This window comes from Hyperolius riggenbachi, chromosome 5, assembly GCF_040937935.1.
Source record: "Hyperolius riggenbachi isolate aHypRig1 chromosome 5, aHypRig1.pri, whole genome shotgun sequence".
Classification (NCBI taxonomy): Eukaryota; Metazoa; Chordata; class Amphibia; order Anura; family Hyperoliidae; genus Hyperolius; species Hyperolius riggenbachi.
The window spans coordinates 188002380-188021237 of NC_090650.1; the positions used below are offsets into that span (position 1 = coordinate 188002380).

The following is an 18858-nucleotide window of genomic DNA, read 5'->3' on the forward strand; positions in this document are numbered from 1 at the left end:
GCAGTGGTGGGTTCACAGAACAGGTATGCAGTGGCAGGTTCACTGAACAGGTATACAGTGGCGAGTTCACTGAACAGGTATGCAGTGGTGGGTTCACAGAACAGGTATGCAGTGGCAGGTTCACTGAACAGGTATGCAGTGGTGGATTCACTGAACAGGTACGCAGTGGTGGGTTCACTGAACAGGTATGCAGTGGTGGGTTCACAGTACAGGTATGCAGTGGTGGGTTCACAGAACAGGTATGCAGTGGCAGGTTCACTGAACAGGTATGCAGGTATCCAGTGGGCTCACTGAACAGAACAGGTATGGTGGGCTCACTGAACAGAACAGGTATGCAGCCAGGAACAAGCTAAGCCTAACTAATCTTTCCCTATGAGAGACAGTCTGCAGCAGCTCGCCCTAATCTCACTAACGCAGGCACACGAGTGAGCGTAATGGCCGCCGCTGCCTGCCTTTTATTAGGGGGGAGTGGCTCCAGGGGCTAGTGTAGCCTAATTGGCTACACTGGGCCTGCTGACTGTGATGTAGAGGGTCAAAGTTGACCCTCATGGTGCATTATGGGGCGAACCGAACTTCCGCAAAAGTTTGCCTGCGGGACGTGAACGCGAACCACTAAAGTTCGCATGGAACCGTTCGCAGGCGAACCGTTCGGCCCAACTCTACTGGCTATACAGGAAGCACCTATGCCTGGCTATAGTGGGAGCCCCTATGCCTGGCGATACTCGGGGCCCTTATGCCTGGCGATAGTGGGAGCCCCTATGCCTGGCTATACTGGGAGCACCTATGCCTGGCTATAGTGGGAGCCCCTTATGCCTGGGGAGAGTGGGAGCCCCTATGCCTGGCTATAGTGGGAGCCCTTATGCCTGGCAATAGTGGGCGCCCCAATGCCTGGCTAAACTGGGAGCACCTATGCCTCGATATAGTGGGAGCCCTTATGCCTGGCTATAGTGAGAGCCCCTATGCCTGGCTATACTGGGAGAACCTACGCCTCGCTATAGTGGGAGCCCTTATGCCTGGCTATAGTGGGAGCCCCTGTGCCTGGCTATAGTGGGAGTGCCTATGCCTGGCTATAGTGGGAGCCCATTATGCCTGGGGATAGTGGGAGCCCCTATGCCTCGCTATAGTGGGAGCCCCTTATGCCTGGGGATAGTGGGAGACCCTATGCCTGGCTATACTGGGAGCACTTATGCCTGGCTATAGTGGGAGCCCATTATGCCTGGGGATAGTGGGAGCCCCTATGCCTCGCTATAGTGGGAGCCCCTTATGCCTGGGGATAGTGGGAGCCCCTATGCCTGGCTATAGTGGGAGCACCTATGCCTGGCTATACTGGAAGCACCTATGCCTGCCTATAGTGGGAGCCCCTATGCCTAGCTACACTGGGAGCACCTATGCCTGGCTATAGTGGAAGCCCCTTATGCCTGGGGATAATTGGAGCCTCTATGCCTGGCTATAGTGGGAGCCCCTATGCCTGGCTATACTGGGAGCCCCTATGCCTGGCTATACTGGGAGCCCCTATGCCTGGATATAGTGGAAGCCCCTATGCCTGGCGATAGTGGGAGCCCCTATGCCTGGCTATAGTGGGAGCCCCTATGACTGGCTATACTGGGAGCACCTATGCCTGGCTATAGTGGGAGCCCTTATGCCTGGCTATAGTGGGAGCCCCTATGCCTGGCTATAGTGGGAGCCCTTATGCCTGGCTATAGTGGGAGCCCCAATGCCTGGCTATACTGGGAGCACCTATGCCTCGCTATAGTGGGAGCCCCTATGCCTGGCTATACTGGGAGAACCTATGCCTGGCTATAGTGGGAGCCCTTATGCCTGGCTATAGTGGGAGCCCCTATGCCTGGCTATAGTGGGAGCCCCTATGCCTGGCTATACAGAAAGCACTTATGCCTGGCTATAGTGGGAGCCCCTTTGCCTGGCGATACTCGGAGCCCCTATGCCTGGCGATAGTGGGAGCCCCTATGCCTGGCTATACTGGGAGCCCATTATGCCTGGGGATAGTGGGAGCCCCTATGCCTGGCTATAGTGGGAGCACCTATGCCTGGCTATAGTGGGAACCCCTATGCCTGGCTATAGTGGGAGCACCTATGCCTGGCTATAGTGGGAGCCCCTTATGCCTGGGGATAGTGGGAGCCCTTATGCCTGGCCATAGTGGGAGCCCCTTATGCCTGGGGATAGTGGGAGCACCTATGCCTGGCCATAGTGGGAGCCCCAATGCCTGGCTATTAGAGTGGGGCCGAACCTCCGATTTTAGGTTCGCGAACCTGGTTCGCGAACTTCCGCGTAAGGTTCGGTTCGCGTAAAAGTTCGCGAACCGCAATAGACTTCAATGGGGATGCGAACTTTGAAAAAAAAAATTATGCTGGCCACAAAAGTAATGGAAAAGATGTTTCAAGGGGTCTAACACCTGGACCCCCAGGTGGAGAAGTGGGATACATGCCAAAAGTCCCCGGGAAAAATCTGGATTTGACGCAAAGCAGCGTTTTAAGGGCAGAAATCACATTGAATGCTAAATGACAGGCCTAAAGTGCTTTAAAACATCTTGCATGTGTATACATCAATCAGGTAGTGTAATTAAGGTACTGCTTCACACTGACACACCAAACTCACCGTGTAACGCACCGCAAACAGCTGTTTGTGTAGTGACGGCCGTGCTGGACTGGTGCGCACCATGGCGAGAGTGCAGGTTTTGGTGGCTTTACAGCCCATATGGTCGCCTGGCTGATGAACAGAACAAGTATGCAGTGGCGGGTTCACTGAACAGAACAGGTATGCAGTGGTGGGTTCACAGAACAGGTATGCAGTGGCAGGTTCACTGAACAGGTATACAGTGGCGAGTTCACTGAACAGGTATGCAGTGGTGGGTTCACAGAACAGGTATGCAGTGGCAGGTTCACTGAACAGGTATGCAGTGGTGGATTCACTGAACAGGTACGCAGTGGTGGGTTCACTGAACAGGTATGCAGTGGTGGGTTCACAGTACAGGTATGCAGTGGTGGGTTCACAGAACAGGTATGCAGTGGCAGGTTCACTGAACAGGTATGCAGGTATCCAGTGGGCTCACTGAACAGAACAGGTATGGTGGGCTCACTGAACAGAACAGGTATGCAGCCAGGAACAAGCTAAGCCTAACTAATCTTTCCCTATGAGAGACAGTCTGCAGCAGCTCGCCCTAATCTCACTAACGCAGGCACACGAGTGAGCGTAATGGCCGCCGCTGCCTGCCTTTTATTAGGGGGGAGTGGCTCCAGGGGCTAGTGTAGCCTAATTGGCTACACTGGGCCTGCTGACTGTGATGTAGAGGGTCAAAGTTGACCCTCATGGTGCATTATGGGGCGAACCGAACTTCCGCAAAAGTTTGCCTGCGGGACGTGAACGCGAACCACTAAAGTTCGCATGGAACCGTTCGCAGGCGAACCGTTCGGCCCAACTCTACTGGCTATACAGGAAGCACCTATGCCTGGCTATAGTGGGAGCCCCTATGCCTGGCGATACTCGGGGCCCTTATGCCTGGCGATAGTGGGAGCCCCTATGCCTGGCTATACTGGGAGCACCTATGCCTGGCTATAGTGGGAGCCCCTTATACCTGGGGAGAGTGGGAGCCCCTATGCCTGGCTATAGTGGGAGCCCTTATGCCTGGCAATAGTGGGCGCCCCAATGCCTGGCTAAACTGGGAGCACCTATGCCTCGATATAGTGGGAGCCCTTATGCCTGGCTATAGTGAGAGCCCCTACGCCTGGCTATACTGGGAGAACCTACGCCTCGCTATAGTGGGAGCCCTTATGCCTGGCTATAGTGGGAGCCCCTGTGCCTGGCTATAGTGGGAGTGCCTATGCCTGGCTATAGTGGGAGCCCATTATGCCTGGGGATAGTGGGAGCCCCTATGCCTGGCTATAGTGGGAGCCCCTATGCCTGGCTATAGTGGGAGCACCTATGCCTGGCTATAGTGGGAGCCCCTTATGTCTGGGGATAGTAGGAGCCCCGATGCCTGGCGATAGTGGGAGCACCTATGCCTGGCGATAGTGGGAGCCCCTATGCCTGGCGATACTCGGAGCCCCTATGCCTGGCGATAGTGGGAGCCCCTATGCCTGGCGATACTGGGAGCACCTATGCCTGGCTATAGTGGGAGCCCATTATGCCTGGGGATAGTGGGAGCCCCTATGCCTGGCTATAGTGGGAGCCCCTATGCCAGGCTATAGTGGGAGCACCTATGCCTGGCTATAGTGGGAGACCCTTATTCCTGGGGATAGTGGGAGCCCCTATGCCTGGCTATAGTGGGAGCACCTATGCCTGGCTACAGTGGGAGCTCCAATGCCTGGCTATACAGGAAGCACCTATGCCTGGCTATAGTGGGAGCCCCTATGCCTGGCGATACTCGGAGCCCTTATGCCTGGCGATAGTCGGAGCCCCTATGCCTGGCTATACTGGGAGCCCATTATGCCTGGGGATAGTGGGAGCCCCTATGCCTGGCTATAGTGGGAGCACCTATGCCTGGCTATAGTGGGAGCCCCTTATGCCTGGGGATAGTGGGAGCCCCTATGCATGGCTATAGTGGGAGCCCCTATGCCTGGCTATAGTGGGAGCCCCTTATGCCTGGGGATAGTGGGATCACCTATGCCTGGCTATAGTGGGAGCCCCAATGCCTGGCTATAGTGGGAGCCCCAATGCCTGGCTATACAGGAAGCACCTATGCCTGGCTATAGTGGGAGCCCCTATGCCTGGCGATACTCAGAGCCCTTATGCCTGGTGATAGTGGGAGCCCCTATGCCTGGCTATACTGGGAGCACCTATGCCTGGCTATAGTGGAAGCCCCTTATGCCTGGGGATAGTGGGAGCCCCTATGCCTGGCTATAGTGGGAGCCCTTATGCCTGGCAATAGTGGGAGCCCCAATGCCTGGCTATACTGGGAGCACCTATGCCTCGATATAGTGGGAGCCCTTATGCCTGGCTATAGTGGGAGCCCCTATGCCTGGCTATACTGGGAGAACCTATGCCTCGCTATAGTGGGAGCCCTTATGCCTGGCTATAGTGGGAGCCCCTATGCCTGGCTATAGTGGGAGTGCCTGTGCCTGGCTATAGTGGGAGCCCCTTATGCCTAGGGATAGTGGGAGCCCCTATGCCTGGCTATAGAGGGAGCCCCTATCCCTGGCTTTAGTGGGAGCCCCTATGCCTGGCTATACTGGGAGTACCTATACCTGGCTATAGTGGGAGGCCCTATGCCTGACGATAGTCGGAGCCCCTATGCCTGGCGATAGTCGGAGCCCCTATGCCTGGCTATACTGGGAGCACCTATGCCTGGCTATGGTGGGAGCCCATTATGCCTGGGGATAGTGGGAGCCCCTATGCCTGGCTATAGTGGGAGCCCCTTATACCTGGATATAGTGGGAGCCCCAATGATTGGCTATACTGGGAGCACCTATGCCCCGCTATAGTGGGAGCCCTTATGCCTGGCTACAGTGGGAGCCCCTATGCCTGGCTATACTGGGAGAACCTATGCCTCGCTACAGAGGGAGCCCCTATGCCTGGCTATAGTGGGAGCCCCTATGCCTGGCTATACTGGGAGGAGCACCTATGCCTAGCTATAGTGGGAGCCCTTATGCCTGGTGATAATCGGAGCCCCTATGCCTGGCGATAGTCGGAGCCCCTTTGCCTGGCTATAGTGGGAGCCCCTATGCCTGGCTATAGTGGGAGACCCTATGCCTGGCTTTAGTGGGAGCCCCTATGCCTGGCTATACTGGGAGCACCTATGCCTCGCTATAGTGGGAGCCCTTATGCCTGGCTTTAGTGGGAGCCCCTATGCCTGGCTATAGTGGGAGCCGCTATGCCTGGCGATACTCGGAGCCCCTATGCCTGGCAATAGTGGGAGCCCCTATGCCTGGCTATACTGGGAGCACTTATGCCTGGCTATAGTGGGAGCCCATTATGCCTGGGGATAGTGGGAGCCCCTATGCCTCGCTATAGTGGGAGCCCCTTATGCCTGGGGATAGTGGGAGACCCTATGCCTGGCTATACTGGGAGCACTTATGCCTGGCTATAGTGGGAGCCCATTATGCCTGGGGATAGTGGGAGCCCCTATGCCTCGCTATAGTGGGAGCCCCTTATGCCTGGGGATAGTGGGAGCCCCTATGCCTGGCTATAGTGGGAGCACCTATGCCTGGCTATACTGGAAGCACCTATGCCTGCCTATAGTGGGAGCCCCTATGCCTAGCTACACTGGGAGCACCTATGCCTGGCTATAGTGGAAGCCCCTTATGCCTGGGGATAATTGGAGCCTCTATGCCTGGCTATAGTGGGAGCCCCTATGCCTGGCTATACTGGGAGCCCCTATGCCTGGCTATACTGGGAGCCCCTATGCCTGGATATAGTGGAAGCCCCTATGCCTGGCGATAGTGGGAGCCCCTATGCCTGGCTATAGTGGGAGCCCCTATGACTGGCTATACTGGGAGCACCTATGCCTGGCTATAGTGGGAGCCCTTATGCCTGGCTATAGTGGGAGCCCCTATGCCTGGCTATAGTGGGAGCCCTTATGCCTGGCTATAGTGGGAGCCCCAATGCCTGGCTATACTGGGAGCACCTATGCCTCGCTATAGTGGGAGCCCCTATGCCTGGCTATACTGGGAGAACCTATGCCTCGCTATAGTGGGAGCCCTTATGCCTGGCTATAGTGGGAGCCCCTATGCCTGGCTATAGTGGGAGCCCCTATGCCTGGCTATACAGAAAGCACTTATGCCTGGCTATAGTGGGAGCCCCTTTGCCTGGCGATACTCGGAGCCCCTATGCCTGGCGATAGTGGGAGCCCCTATGCCTGGCTATACTGGGAGCCCATTATGCCTCGGGATAGTGGGAGCCCCTATGCCTGGCTATAGTGGGAGCACCTATGCCTGGCTATAGTGGGAACCCCTATGCCTGGCTATAGTGGGAGCACCTATGCCTGGCTATAGTGGGAGCCCCTTATGCCTGGGGATAGTGGGAGCCCTTATGCCTGGCCATAGTGGGAGCCCCTTATGCCTGGGGATAGTGGGAGCACCTATGCCTGGCCATAGTGGGAGCCCCAATGCCTGGCTATTAGAGTGGGGACGAACCTCCGATTTTAGGTTCGCGAACCGGGTTCGCGAACTTCCGCGTAAGGTTCGGTTCGCGTAAAAGTTCGCGAACCGCAATAGACTTCAATGGGGATGCGAACTTTGAAAAAAAAAATTATGCTGGCCACCAAAGTAATGGAAAAGATGTTTCAAGGGGTCTAACACCTGGACCCCCAGGTGGAGGAGTGGGATACATGCCAAAAGTCCCCGGGAAAAATCTGGATTTGACGCAAAGCAGCGTTTTAAGGGCAGAAATCACATTGAATGCTAAATGACAGGCCTAAAGTGCTTTAAAACATCTTGCATGTGTATACATCAATCAGGTAGTGTAATTAAGGTACTGCTTCACACTGACACACCAAACTCACCGTGTAACGCACCGCAAACAGCTGTTTGTGTAGTGACGGCCGTGCTGGACTGGTGCGCACCATGGCGAGAGTGCAGGTTTTGGTGGCTTTACAGCCCATATGGTCGCCTGGCTGATGAACAGAACAAGTATGCAGTGGCGGGTTCACTGAACAGAACAGGTATGCAGTGGTGGGTTCACAGAACAGGTATGCAGTGGCAGGTTCACTGAACAGGTATACAGTGGCGAGTTCACTGAACAGGTATGCAGTGGTGGGTTCACAGAACAGGTATGCAGTGGCAGGTTCACTGAACAGGTATGCAGTGGTGGATTCACTGAACAGGTACGCAGTGGTGGGTTCACTGAACAGGTATGCAGTGGTGGGTTCACAGTACAGGTATGCAGTGGTGGGTTCACAGAACAGGTATGCAGTGGCAGGTTCACTGAACAGGTATGCAGGTATCCAGTGGGCTCACTGAACAGAACAGGTATGGTGGGCTCACTGAACAGAACAGGTATGCAGCCAGGAACAAGCTAAGCCTAACTAATCTTTCCCTATGAGAGACAGTCTGCAGCAGCTCGCCCTAATCTCACTAACGCAGGCACACGAGTGAGCGTAATGGCCGCCGCTGCCTGCCTTTTATTAGGGGGGAGTGGCTCCAGGGGCTAGTGTAGCCTAATTGGCTACACTGGGCCTGCTGACTGTGATGTAGAGGGTCAAAGTTGACCCTCATGGTGCATTATGGGGCGAACCGAACTTCCGCAAAAGTTTGCCTGCGGGACGTGAACGCGAACCACTAAAGTTCGCATGGAACCGTTCGCAGGCGAACCGTTCGGCCCAACTCTACTGGCTATACAGGAAGCACCTATGCCTGGCTATAGTGGGAGCCCCTATGCCTGGCGATACTCGGGGCCCTTATGCCTGGCGATAGTGGGAGCCCCTATGCCTGGCTATACTGGGAGCACCTATGCCTGGCTATAGTGGGAGCCCCTTATGCCTGGGGAGAGTGGGAGCCCCTATGCCTGGCTATAGTGGGAGCCCTTATGCCTGGCAATAGTGGGCGCCCCAATGCCTGGCTAAACTGGGAGCACCTATGCCTCGATATAGTGGGAGCCCTTATGCCTGGCTATAGTGAGAGCCCCTACGCCTGGCTATACTGGGAGAACCTACGCCTCGCTATAGTGGGAGCCCTTATGCCTGGCTATAGTGGGAGCCCCTGTGCCTGGCTATAGTGGGAGTGCCTATGCCTGGCTATAGTGGGAGCCCATTATGCCTGGGGATAGTGGGAGCCCCTATGCCTGGCTATAGTGGGAGCCCCTATGCCTGGCTATAGTGGGAGCACCTATGCCTGGCTATAGTGGGAGCCCCTTATGTCTGGGGATAGTAGGAGCCCCGATGCCTGGCGATAGTGGGAGCACCTATGCCTGGCGATAGTGGGAGCCCCTATGCCTGGCGATACTCGGAGCCCCTATGCCTGGCGATAGTGGGAGCCCCTATGCCTGGCGATACTGGGAGCACCTATGCCTGGCTATAGTGGGAGCCCATTATGCCTGGGGATAGTGGGAGCCCCTATGCCTGGCTATAGTGGGAGCCCCTATGCCAGGCTATAGTGGGAGCACCTATGCCTGGCTATAGTGGGAGACCCTTATTCCTGGGGATAGTGGGTGCCCCTATGCCTGGCTATAGTGGGAGCCCCTATGCCTGGCTACAGTGGGAGCCCCTATGCCTGGCTACAGTGGGAGCCCCTATGCCTGGCTATACAGGAAGCACCTATGCCTGGCTATAGTGGGAGCCCCTATGCCTGGCGATTGTGGGAGCCCCTATGCCTGGCTATACTGGGAGCCCATTATGCCTGGGGATAGTGGGAGCCCCTATGCTTTGCTATAGTGGGAGCCCCTTATGCCTGGGAATAGTGGGAGCCCCTATGCCTGGCTATAGTGGGAGCACCTATGCCTGGCTATACTGGAAGCACCTATGCCTGGCTATAGTGGGAGCCCCTATGCCTGGCGATACTCGGAGCCCCTATGCCTGGCTATACTGGGAGGACCTATGCCTGGCTATACTGGGAGCACCTATGCCTGGCTATAGTGGAAGCCCCTTATGCCTGGGGATAGTGGGAGCCCCTATGCCTGGCTATACTGGGAGCCCCTATGTCTGGCAAAAGCGGGACCCCCTATGCCTGGCTATACTGGGAGCCCCTATGTCTGGCGATAGCGGGAGCCCCTATGCCTGGCTATAGTGGGAGCCCCTATGACTGGCTATACTGGGAGCACCTGTGCCTGGCTATAGTGGGAGCCCTTATGCCTGGCTATAGTGGAAGCCCCTATGCCTGGCTATAGTGGGAGCCCTTATGCCTCGCTATAGTGGGAGCCCCAATGCCTGGCTATACTGGGAGCACCTATGCCTGGCTATAGTGGGAGCCCTTATGCCTGGCGATAGTCGGAGCCCCTATGCCTGGCGATAGTCGGAGCCCCTATGCCTGGCTATAGTGGGAGCCCCTATGCCTGGCTATAGTGGGAGCCCCAATGCCTGGCTTTAGTGGGAGCCCCTATGCCTGGCTATACTGGGAGCATCTATGCCTCGCTATATTGGGAGCCCTTTTGCCTGGCTATAGTGGGAGCCCCTATGCCTGGCTATAGTGGGAGCCCCTATGCCTGGCTATACAGGAAGCACCTATGCCTGGCTATAGTGGGAGCCCCTATGCCTGGCGATTGTGGGAGCCCCTATGCCTGGCTATACTGGGAGCACCTATGCCTGGCTATAGTGGGAGCCCATTATGCCTGGGGATAGTGGGAGCCCCTATGCTTTGCTATAGTGGGAGCCCCTTATGCCTAGGAACAGTGGGAGCACCTATGCCTGGCTATAGTGGGAGCACCTATGCCTGGCTATACTGGAAGCACCTATGCCTGGCTATAGTGGGAGCCCCTATGCCTGGCGATACTCGGAGCCCCTATGCCTGGCTATACTGGGAGGACCTATGCCTGGCTATACTGGGAGGACCTATGCCTGGCTATACTGGGAGCACCTATGCCTGGCTATAGTGGGAGCCCCTTATGCCTGGGGATAGTGGGAGCCCCTATGCCTGGCTATACTGGGAGCCCCTATGCCTGGCTATACTGGGAGCCCCTATGCCTGGCTATAGTGGGAGCCCCTATGCCTGGCGATAGTGGGAGCACCTATGCCTGGCTATAGTGGGAGCCCCTATGACTGGCTATACTGGGAGCACCTGTGCCTGGCTATAGTGGGAGCCCTTATGCCTGGCTATAGTGGGAGCCCCTATGCCTGGCTATAGTGGAAGCCCTTATGCCTGGCTATAGTGGGAGCCCCAATGCCTGGCTATACTGGGAGCACCTATGCCTCGCTATAGTGGGAGCCCTTATGCCTGACTATAGTGGGAGCCTTTATGCCTGGCTATAGTGGGAGCCCCTATGCCTGGCTATAGTGGGAGCCCCTATGCCTGGCTATAGTGGGAGCACCTATGCCTGGCGATAGTGGGAGCCCCTATGCCTGGCGATAGTGGGAGCCCCTATGCCAGGCTATAGTGGGAGCCCCGATGCCTGGCGATAGTGGGAGCCCCTATGCCTGGCTATAATGGGAGCCCTTATACCTTGCTATAGTGGTAGCCCCTATGACTGGCTATAGTGGGAGCCCCTATGACTGGCTATAATGGGAGCCTCTATGCCTGGCTATAGTGGGAGCCCCTATACCTGGCGATAGTGGGAGCCCCTATGCCTGGCTATAGTGGGAGCCCCTATGCCTGGCTATACTGGGAGCCCCTATGCCTGGCCATAGTGGGAGCCCCTATGCCTGGCTATAATGGGAGCCCCTATGCCTGGCTGTACTGGGAGCCCTTATACCTGGCTATAGTCGGAGCCCCTATGCCTGGTGAAAGTGGGAGCCCCTATGCCTGGCTATAGTGGGAGCCTCTATGCCTGGCTATAGTGGGAGCCCTTATGCCTGGCTATAGTGGGAGCCCCTATGCCTGGCTATAGTAGGAGACCTTATACCTGGCTATAGTAGGAGCCCTTATACCTGGCTATAGTGGGAGCCCCTATGCCTGGCTATACTGGAAGCACCTATACCTGGCTATACTGGAAGCTCCTATAGCTGGCTATAGTGGGAGCCCCTATGCCTGGATATAGTGGGAGCCCCTATGCCTGGCGATAGTGGGAGCACCTATGCTTGGCTATAGTGGGAGCCCCTATGCTTGGCTATAGTGGGAGCCCCTATTCCTGGCGATAGTGGGAGCCCCTATGCCTGGCGATAGTGGGAGCCCCTATGCCTGGAGATAATGGGAGCCGCTATGCCTGGCTATAGTGGGAGCACCTATGCCTCGCTATAGTGGGAGCTCTTATGCCTGGCTATAGTGGGAGCCCCTATGCCTGGCTATACTGGGAGAACCTATGCCTCGCTATAGTGGGAGCCTTTATGCCTGGCTATAGTGGGAGCCCCTATGCCTGGCTATACAGGAAGCACCTATGCCTGGCAATAGTGGGAGCCCCTATGCCTGGCGATACTCGGAGCCCCTATGCCTGGCTATACTGGGAGCACCTATGCCTGGCTATAGTGGGAGCCCCTTATGCCTGGGGATAGTGGGAGCCCCTATGCCTGGCTATTGTGGGAGCTCCTTATGCCTGGGGATAGTGGGAGCCCCTATGCCTGGCTATAGAGGGAGCCCCTATGCCTGGCTATAGTGGGAGCCCCTATGCCTGGCTATAGTGGGAGCCCTTATGCCTGGCGATAGTCGGAGCCCCTATGCCTGGCGATAGTCGGAGCCCCTATGCCTGGCTATACTGGGAGCCCATTATGCCTGGGGATAGTGGGGGCCCCTATGCCTGGCTATAGTGGGGGCACCTATGCCTGGCTATAGTGGGAGCCCCTTATGCCTGGGGATAGTGGGAGCCCCTATGCCTGGCTATAGTGGGAGCCCCTATGCCTGGCTATAGTGGGAGCCCCTATGCCTGGCTATAGTGGGAGCCCCTTATGCCTGGGGATAGTGGGAGCACCTATGCCTGGCTATAGTGGGAGCCCCAATGCCTCGCTATAGTGGGAGCCCCAATGCCTGGCTATACAGGAAGCACCTATGCCTGGCTATAGTGGGAGCCCCTATGCCTGGCGATACTAAGAGCCCTTATGCCTGGCGATAGTGGGAGCCCCTATGCCTGGCGATAGTGGGAGCCCCTATGCCTGGCTATACTGGGAGCACCTATGCCTGGCTATAGTGGAAGCCCCTTATGCCTGGGAATAGTGGGAGCCCCAATGCCTGGCTATACTGGGAGCACCTATGCCTTGATATAGTGGGAGCCCTTATGCCTGGCTATAGTGGGAGCTCCTATGCCTGGCTATACTGGGAGAACCTATGCCTCGCTATAGTGGGAGCCCTTATGCCTGGCTATAGTGGGAGCCCCTATGCCTGGCTATAGTGGGAGCGCCTGTGCCTGGCTATAGTGGGAGCCCCTTATGCCTAGGGATAGTGGGAGCCCCTATGCCTGGCTATAGAGGGAGCCCCTATGCCTGGCTTTAGTGGGAGCCCCTATGCCTGGCTATACTGGGAGCACCTATACCTGGCTATAGTGGGAGGCCCTATGCCTGGCGATAGTCGGAGCCCCTCTGCCTGGCGATAGTCGGAGCCCCTATGCCTGGCGATAGTAGGAGCCCCTATGCCCGGCTATACTGGGAGCAGCTATGCCTGGCTATGGTGGGAGCCCATTATGCCTGGGGATAGTGGGAGCCCCTATGCCTGGCTATAGTGGGAGCCCCTTATGCCTGGATATAGTGGGAGCCCCTTATGCCTGGATATAGTGGGAGCCCCAATGCCTGGCTATACTGGGAGCACCTATGCCTCGCTATAGTGGGAGCCCTTATGCCTGGTTACAGTGGGAGCCCCTATGCCTGGCTATACTGGGAGAACCTATGCCTCGCTATAGAGGGAGCCCCTATGCCTGGCTATAGTGGGAGCCCCTATGCCTGGCTATAGTGGGAGCCCCTATGCCTGGCTATACTGGGAGGAGCACCTATGCCTAGCTATAGTGGGAGCCCTTATGCCTGGCGATAGTCGGAGCCCCTATGCCTGGCGATAGTCGGAGCCCCTATGCCTGGCTATAGTGGGAGCCCCTATGCCTGGCTATAGTGGGAGACCCTATGCCTGGCTATAGTGGGAGACCCTATGCCTGGCTATACTGGGAGCACCTATGCCTCGCTATAGTGGGAGCCCTTATGCCTGGCTATAGTGGGAGCCCCTATGCCTGGCTATAGTGGGAGCCCCTATGCCTGGCTATAGTGGGAGCCCCTATGCCTGGCGATACTTGGAGCCCCTATGCCTGGCGATAGTGGGAGCCCCTATGCCTGGCTATACTGGGAGCACTTATGCCTGGCTATAGAGGGAGCCCATTATGCCTGGGGACAGTGGGAGCCCCTATGCCTCGCTATAGTGGGAGCCCCTTATGCCTGGGGATATTGGGAGCCCCTATGCCTGGCTATACTGGGAGCACTTATGCCTGGCTATAGTGGGAGCCCATTATGCCTGGGGATAGCGGGAGCCCCTATGCCTCGCTATAGTGGGAGCCCCTTATGCCTGGGGATAGTGGGAGCCCCTATGCCTGGCTATAGTGGGAGCACCTTTGCCTGGCTATACTGGAAGCACCTATGCCTGCCTATAGTGGGAGCCCCTATGCCTAGCTATACTGGGAGCACCTATGCCTGGCTATACTGGGAGCACCTATGCCTGGCTATAGTGGAAGCCCCTTATGCCTGGGGATAGTGGGAGCCCCTATGCCTGGCTATACTGGGAGCCCCTATGCCTGGCTATAGTGGGAGCCCCTATGCCTGGCTATAGTGGGAGCCCCTATGCCTGGCTATACTGGGAGCCCCTATGCCTGGATATAGTGGGAGCCCCTATGCCTGGCGATAGTGGGAGCCCCTATGCCTGGCTATAGTGGGAGCCCCTATGACTGGCTATACTGGGAGCACCTATGCCTGGCTATAGTGGGAGCCCTTATGCCTGGCTATAGTGGGAGCCCCTATGCCTGGCTATAGTGGGAGCCCCTATGCCTGGCTATAGTGGGAGCCCCTATGCCTGGCTATACTGGGAGCCCCTATGCCTGGATATAGTGGGAGCCCCTATGCCTGGCGATAGTGGGAGCCACCAGAAGAGTGGATAGGGTGGCACTAGATGCCCTGGTAGGCAGCCCCAAGGGGGTAGCAGGGGTTTGAGACCGTGCCTCCGGAAGAGTAGGTACAATTTATGGCACAAGAAAGTATACAAATATCCGGGCACCAATCAGCAAGATAATGCACAAACTCCTTTAATCCTTCCCCAAGAATTCTGACAGACAAATTGTATGGCCTAACAGCCGTTTCACAGAGAAATCTGCTTCTTCAGAGGCAACAATAATACATAAGTGACAGCAAGACAGTATTTATACATCTTAAGATGAGTGAGGGTAGGCTTACCGCACTTTCAAACGCCCCACCGCCGAGCGCGCGCCCTGCAAAGAGCGCACCGCCCCGAGCCGCTGATTGGTAGGTCAATCCTGACGTCACCCTTTCGGGAGCGTCAAACAGGCACTGCCTGATTGGTGTACAGAGATCCCTGACGTCTCCCTTTCGGGAGCGTCCAGTACAGGGATCCTGATTGGTCCATAGAGGGTCAGGTGGTTCATCCTTCACTTCCCCTCCCATAGTCCTACACAACGGTATCGATGAGGAGTGTGGGCTGGCGTCTAGTTGTCTAGGCGACCAGTCCTGAAGCACGGCATGCCTATAGATATAAACAAAGAAACAAGAAACCATTAAAATCATTATAATAGCGAAGCTAAACAATATCAATACAGGTGGTATGTATTTGTAAAACCTAAAGGGATGAAAATTCCGGTTATTAAAAAACATATAGATTATAAATTATAATATGGATAAGTTGGCACAATTAATACCAGCCCAACTAACTGGTTCAAACCAACTCCGAGCCGAAATTCCCCTAAGCAAGGGGAATAAATTGGTATGGGTTCAGGGGAAGGCTAAAGGGGACAGTGTTAGCAAACACACTCAAAAACTTCTGAGTGTAATTCCCCAGATAAAAGAACCCAACTCGATAATCAGATAGAACCCGAGTTGAAAATACTCCCCAAAACAGCAGAGGGGAGGCATAGAGGGGTAAAGAGACGAAAGAAGGGACAAAAATACTGGAGAGGGGAAATAGGGAAGAGGGGGGGATGATGAAAGGGGCATCATTCAAAAATCAGCATAAATAACATCATGATATCAGACATCAATGCTTATCCAGGAAGCACCATAGTTCATTACGTTCATTAAGGCCCATTCTCCCACAAGCCCCAGTCTGTGAGATGAGCCTTGCTTCCTCTCTGCGCAAGCATAGTTCCCTGTTCCCACCTCTATGTGGGGTATCCACAGTCTTTAGGCCACAGAAACGTAGGCAGTCAGCATTTCCCCCATGGATCTCCCTTACATGGGATATAAGTCTACCTGCCCCTTTTCCCGTTTCAATTGATTTATAATGTTCTTGAAAGCGTTGCTTAATAGGCCTGGTTGTTTCCCCTACATAAAATCTTCCACAGGGGCAGGTGACCACATACACAGCAAACTTAGAACCACATTGTATAAAGTCCCTGATTGGCACTGTATGTCCTCCCAGAGAGATCACTTTCCCCGGAATGAACTGATGACAATGTGTACAATTCAGGCAACCATAATTACCAGCAGGTCGCATAGCAGTAAGCCAGTTGGGTTCCTTTTTGGTCGAGAATTCACTGTTGACCACCCAATCACCAATAGTACGAGCCCGGCGGAAGGTGACCAGTGGTCGTTCACTTAAGGTCTCCCCCCATAAAGGGTTAGACTTCAAATCACTCCAGTGTTTATTGATCACTTCTTTAATTTTTGGGGCCATGGGTGAGTAGTTAAAAATAAAAGGCACCTTCTTTCCAACTCCCCTGGGTTGGTCCATATCAAGTGAATTTTCCCCTCCAGTTCTCTTTTTCTTAATCTTAAGCAACTCCCTCCTTGTTTTCAAGTTGGCCTTGTTAAAGGCCTCCTTCAATAGAGAAGGAGGATATCCTCGATCTAGGAACCTCCTTGTCAACTCTTTGCTTTGTACCAGAAAATGGGAGCTCTTATGCCTGGCTATAGTGGGAGCCCCTATGCCTGGCTATACTGGGAGAACCTATGCCTCGCTATAGTGGGAGCCTTTATGCCTGGCTATAGTGGGAGCCCCTATGCCTGGCTATACAGGAAGCACCTATGCCTGGCAATAGTGGGAGCCCCTATGCCTGGCGATACTCGGAGCCCCTATGCCTGGCTATACTGGGAGCACCTATGCCTGGCTATAGTGGGAGCCCCTTATGCCTGGGGATAGTGGGAGCCCCTATGCCTGGCTATTGTGGGAGCTCCTTATGCCTGGGGATAGTGGGAGCCCCTATGCCTGGCTATAGAGGGAGCCCCTATGCCTGGCTATAGTGGGAGCCCCTATGCCTGGCTATAGTGGGAGCCCTTATGCCTGGCGATAGTCGGAGCCCCTATGCCTGGCGATAGTCGGAGCCCCTATGCCTGGCTATACTGGGAGCCCATTATGCCTGGGGATAGTGGGGGCCCCTATGCCTGGCTATAGTGGGAGCACCTATGCCTGGCTATAGTGGGAGCCCCTTATGCCTGGGGATAGTGGGAGCCCCTATGCCTGGCTATAGTGGGAGCCCCTATGCCTGGCTATAGTGGGAGCCCCTATGCCTGGCTATAGTGGGAGCCCCTTATGCCTGGGGATAGTGGGAGCACCTATGCCTGGCTATAGTGGGAGCCCCAATGCCTCGCTATAGTGGGAGCCCCAATGCCTGGCTATACAGGAAGCACCTATGCCTGGCTATAGTGGGAGCCCCTATGCCTGGCGATACTAAGAGCCCTTATGCCTGGCGATAGTGGGAGCCCCTATGCCTGGCGATAGTGGGAGCCCCTATGCCTGGCTATACTGGGAGCACCTATGCCTGGCTATAGTGGAAGCCCCTTATGCCTGGGAATAGTGGGAGCCCCAATGCCTGGCTATACTGGGAGCACCTATGCCTCGATATAGTGGGAGCCCTTATGCCTGGCTATAGTGGGAGCTCCTATGCCTGGCTATACTGGGAGAACCTATGCCTCGCTATAGTGGGAGCCCTTATGCCTGGCTATAGTGGGAGCCCCTATGCCTGGCTATAGTGGGAGCGCCTGTGCCTGGCTATAGTGGGAGCCCCTTATGCCTAGGGATAGTGGGAGCCCCTATGCCTGGCTATAGAGGGAGCCCCTATGCCTGGCTTTAGTGGGAGCCCCTATGCCTGGCTATACTGGGAGCACCTATACCTGGCTATAGTGGGAGGCCCTATGCCTGGCGATAGTCGGAGCCCCTCTGCCTGGCGATAGTCGGAGCCCCTATGCCTGGCGATAGTAGGAGCCCCTATGCCCGGCTATACTGGGAGCAGCTATGCCTGGCTATGGTGGGAGCCCATTATGCCTGGGGATAGTGGGAGCCCCTATGCCTGGCTATAGTGGGAGCCCCTTATGCCTGGATATAGTGGGAGCCCCTTATGCCTGGATATAGTGGGAGCCCCAATGCCTGGCTATACTTGGAGCACCTATGCCTCGCTATAGTGGGAGCCCTTATGCCTGGTTACAGTGGGAGCCCCTATGCCTGGCTATACTGGGAGAACCTATGCCTCGCTATAGAGGGAGCCCCTATGCCTGGCTATAGTGGGAGCCCCTATGCCTGGCTATAGTGGGAGCCCCTATGCCTGGCTATACTGGGAGGAGCACCTATGCCTAGCTATAGTGGGAGCCCTTATGCCTGGCGATAGTCGGAGCCCCTATGCCTGGCGATAGTCGGAGCCCCTATGCCTGGCTATAGTGGGAGCCCCTATGCCTGGCTATAGTGGGAGACCCTATGCCTGGCTATAGTGGGAGACCCTATGCCTGGCTATACTGGGAGCACCTATGCCTCGCTATAGTGGGAGCCCTTATGCCTGGCTATAGTGGGAGCCCCTATGCCTGGCTATAGTGGGAGCCCCTATGCCTGGCTATAGTGGGAGCCCCTATGCCTGGCGATACTTGGAGCCCCTATGCCTGGCGATAGTGGGAGCCCCTATGCCTGGCTATACTGGGAGCACTTATGCCTGGCTATAGAGGGAGCCCATTATGCCTGGGGACAGTGGGAGCCCCTATGCCTCGCTATAGTGGGAGCCCCTTATGCCTGGGGATAGTGGGAGCCCCTATGCCTGGCTATACTGGGAGCACTTATGCCTGGCTATAGTGGGAGCCCATTATGCCTGGGGATAGCGGGAGCCCCTATGCCTCGCTATAGTGGGAGCCCCTTATGCCTGGGGATAGTGGGAGCCCCTATGCCTGGCTATAGTGGGAGCACCTATGCCTGGCTATACTGGAAGCACCTATGC

At 55.8% G+C, this 18858-nt stretch overlaps 1 protein-coding gene across 1 annotated transcript in view; it reads right to left on the minus strand.

The window, feature by feature from the left end:
• The window catches only part of TPPP (tubulin polymerization promoting protein), a 439620-nt gene that overhangs the window by 233742 nt on the left and 187020 nt on the right, over positions 1-18858 (minus strand). The window contains exon 5 of the mRNA XM_068236501.1: positions 14885-15191. The gene's annotated coding sequence lies outside the window, so the exon portion shown is untranslated. The remainder of the gene's footprint in view (positions 1-14884; positions 15192-18858) is intronic.